Here is a 4550-nt window from a genome sequence, read left to right as displayed (position 1 = left end):
TTTTTTTATATAATATTTTAGACTTACCCCAGTTCCTTAAATTAGACTAAAATGTCTAAGCTACACAAAAGCGACACATTTGATTCTAAGGACAAAAAATGTCAGTTAATGCCTTTATATTATGACTCTTTTTCTGCACTACGTGCTTTCAATGTTTATGTTCGTCCACCAGATGACGCTACTTGTTTTTATTATTCATAGCAGCTTGCACAATTCCGCACTTTTTCACTGCAAGGGTATCTTGCTCCTGAAGTGTGTGTGTGTACATGTTTAGACATCTTTGAGAGGACAGGAAAAATTGGCATGCTACTATACTCGTGGGGACCAACAGTCACTTGTGGGGACAAAATGCCTGTTCCCACGAATCTGAAGGCATTTTTGAGGCTCAAAATTTGGTTTGAGTGTCAGGTTTACAATTAGGTTATGATTAGGTTTAGGCTGAGGGTGAGGATTAAGTGTTCATTTTTGATGGTTAAGTTTAGGGTAAGCGGCTAGGGAAAGCATTATGTGAATGAGATGTCCTCACTAAGATATGAAAAGGAGTGTGTGTGTGTGATGTCTAACTTATTTTCTCTTAGAAGACCATTCTTTGAATTATAAACTAGTTTAATAATAATGAATGATGCTAACCTTTTGGAGCTGCAAAAGTTATCCCGGGAGCAAGAACTAAAGTAAAACTAGAAAAAATGTCAATTAATGCTTTCCTTTATATAAAGAGTTCATTCTGGACTACAAGATGGCACAACTTGCTTTTGTTATTCATAGCATCTTGCACAGCTCCACACTTTTTACTATAAGGGTACCTTGCTACCTGAGTGTGTGTGTGTGATGTCTAACTTCTTTTCTCTGAGAAGGCCACTCTCTGCATTATAAACTAGTTCAATTATATTAAATGCTGCTAACCTTTCACAGCTTCAAAGATATTCTGGGAGCGAGAACTAAAGTAAAACTGGACTTTACAGCATTACAAACCGGCTCTGTCTGTCCTGGTCATTGTGTCCTTGGGCAAGACACTTCACCTACTGGTGATGGCCAGAGGGGCCGATGGCGTGATATGGCAGCCTTGCTTCTGTCAGTCTGCCCCAGGGCAGCTGTGGCTACAACTGTAGCTTGCCTCCACCAGTGTGTGAATGTGAGAGTGAATGAATAGTGGAATTGTAAAGTGCTTTGAGGGTTTTGAAAAGCACTATATAAATGCAATCCATTCAGCGGACTCTGGAAATGATTGTGCACTCTGAGAGAGAAGGCTGCTCTCCAGGCTTGTTTGAGGACTCCTCTATGTCAGTATCAGAGGTAATACGAGACCAGCTGGATTCCAGCTTTGGCAGACCTGAAGATGCATGAAGCGATAATATGAACTTGTCCATCTCCATATTTTATGTGTCCCACAAAAACTGTGCTATGTCCCAGCACCCGGAGGTTTGATCCTGGGACACTGCACAGTATGAGTGACCCAATGTCCAGCCTTGCAGGTACCTCTCAAACTTTGTGTCAGTGTACGTGGATTTGTCATGAAACATACTTGATAATGAGGGTAAGAAACTGCAATAATGTCACCCAGGAGCCACCAGTGGACAGAGAAAGGCTCAGGTGACCTGGGCCGTCCACAGCCTCCAATTGTACTGAAAAGCCTAAGGCCAGACATCCTGATGACACCTGCATATCCATCCCAGCAGAGGAAAGGAGGGAGACCCTAGATGGAGCATTAGGTATAACAACCAAACTGTAATAACCATAACTAGATGATAGTGTAAGGCAGACCCTACATTAATACAACCAAGAAAAACCCAACAATCATATGACATCCTAGAAGCAAGCACTTTGGCAACAGTGGGAAGGAAAAACTTTTAACAGGACGTAACCTCCAGCAGAACCAGCCTCAGGGAGCGGTGGCCATCAACTGCCACCATTTGGGGTGAGAAAAAGGAAGACAAGATAAAAGACATGCTGTGGAAGAGAGAAAGAGATTAATAACAAGTATGATTCAATGCAGAGAGGTCTATTAACACACAGCGAGTGAGAAAGGTGACTGAAGAAAAAATACTCAATGCATCATAGGAATCCCTCAGCAATGGGGGCAGACGGCGAAGAGTGATGAGAGAGGACCCAAGAGCAGGCACTGACAACGGACATACTGAGTGAAAGCTTTATTTACAATGTTGGTGACATACAAACAAAATAAGAATGACTGACATGGGGTTAACAGAACCTATACTGGGAAATGCTAAGAGTAACAAAATAACCTGAGGATGGTGAGCTGAGCCAAGAAACAGGAAACCAGGAGACACGGGGAAACAGGCAGGAGAAATTTAGAGGCAACATGGAGGACAACAAGCAGAGGAAAGACAGGAGATGACAAGTAGATGGACCGACAAGGGACAGAAAACGGCACACACTATATGTGGGCCATCGTGGCTCAAGAGTTGGCAGTTCGTCTTGTAATCGGAAGGTTGCCGGCTCGAGCCCTGGCTCGCACATACTCAGCCGTTGCCTACTGGCGCCAGTGTCCGGCAGCCTCGCCTCTGTCAGTGCGCCCCAGGGTGGCTGTGGCTACAATGTAGCTGCCATCACCAGTGTGTGAATGTGTGTGTGAATGGGTGGATGACTGAATGCGTAAAGCGCTTTGGGGTCCTTAGGGACTAGTAAAGCGCTATATAAATACAGGCCATTTACCATGTACACACTAGCTAAGTTAGGACAAGAAGCCACACTGTAGCAAAGATGCAGATCATCATAACACATCTCTGTTGGGGGCTTTTTACAGCAACTAGTTTTCTTGGAAACAGTAAAACCCTTTGTCATGTGAGTTTTCCATCTGTGAGTGCAACTACATGTTTCATATTTTGCAAACTGCTCGAAATCCAGTGTGCATCTGCTCATTTTTGTTTTAGCTCAAGAGCCTGTAGATATAAAAGACCTCAATCTGACGTCACTTTGCACTGTGGGAAAGTCAACTTTGACCTTTGAACATGAAGGCAAGGCAGAAATAAAATTAAGTGTTAAGTTTGGTTCAGTTGAAGTGCTTTGATAATGAGAGCAGAAACTGAAAATAAAATGGTGTGTGAATGTGTGGGTGTGTATGAGTGGTTTTGGCTTTTGTTCCTTTACCATCACAGTGTTTGCAGGTGTGACAGATGAGACGATATCACAGATAGAAAACATATTTAAAGGTTCAAACCAACAGATGATGCACATCCTCATTAGAATCACAGTAAAGTGTGACAATAAGATGACTCTCTCTAAACTCTCTAGAAGTTTAGAGAGAAGCAGCAAGGAAGTAAAGAGAGGGGGATCCAGTAATGGGGAGGTGGGGGTCTCCAAAAAAGTAAAAGAACAGTGAACGACTTGGTCTGCTCTGTAAACTACAAGTTTTTTAGTGACACATGAAGCAATTCCCCACATGATCCAGTCTCTATCTTAATCTCGCAGCAGATTCCCCAAGGAGGAGGACTAGCACCCACAGTTTAAGATGTGGGTGATCCATTACAATTTAAAGCTTAATAGTCTGAATTTTGGGGCAATATTTGACAGCGTTGTATGCAAAGTTTATACTCTGAAGCTTGAGAGAATATTTATTAGTCAGTAAGTGCAACATTTATAAAATAATTATAAACTTCAGCTAAACAAGCTCAACCTTAACCATAACCGGAATTAAATACAGCTTCTGCTTAGTGCTATTTTCCCAGCTGTGTTGGATTTTTTTACAGTACATGATAAAAGCTTACTTGATAATATTTCTTAATCAGTTGTAATTTATAAACTATTATTGTGCTACTTATTTTGCATCTTCAGTTTTCAAACAACAGGAAAAACTCTACAGAAATGAACCATTTTGAAAAACATAGTTAGAGTAAATAGGTTGCTGCAGAGGCATCAGTGGCAAATTGGAACATACAGTATGCAGTAGGTTACAAAAGGTTACAAAAGCACAGTGTGGTCACAGTGTAGATCACTGTGTTCGTTGTGTGCAGGGGCACAAGTCTGACATTTAACCACCACATTTCCTGAGGCTGAGGCTGCACACTAAGCTGCTTGGGCATGATATGAATGCCAAGTCCTTTCACTGCTCACGTGCAGATAAGTCACGACTGATATCCTGCTCAACAGTATCTGTAAAATATGGTGGACATTTTATTTCTGTTACTTCTCTTCTGCCAGGTTGCATTGCCAGGTAGGATCATATTTTGTTTCAATCTTGTGTTGTGTCATTGATTGTCATTATTGATTATTTTAACATATCAAAAAATATTAATGCATCCCAACCTTTAAATTCTAAAAAGATATAGAGAACAAAATCCCAAACATCACTTTTTGGATCAGTATTAACAATGTATTCATGTCAAATTTATGTCTGTTTGCATCTCAGAATAAACTCACTAAAACTGTTAAACCACTGAGGTCAAGTTTGACAGTAATCAGCTTGATTTTTTTCTAATTTATATTATTGTAGGGTCTTTAACTTACAGGAACTTACAACATAAAACATCTCGGAGCAATTATTATTGTAATTTTGTGAAATAAAGGAAAAGGGTCCGACCCGGAGTGCCCAC

This window comes from Pundamilia nyererei, unplaced genomic scaffold (assembly GCF_000239375.1).
Source record: "Pundamilia nyererei isolate P.nyererei 1_Seehausen unplaced genomic scaffold, PunNye1.0 scaffold00309, whole genome shotgun sequence".
Taxonomy (NCBI): Eukaryota; Metazoa; Chordata; class Actinopteri; order Cichliformes; family Cichlidae; genus Pundamilia; species Pundamilia nyererei.
This window is presented reverse-complemented; position numbering follows the sequence as displayed.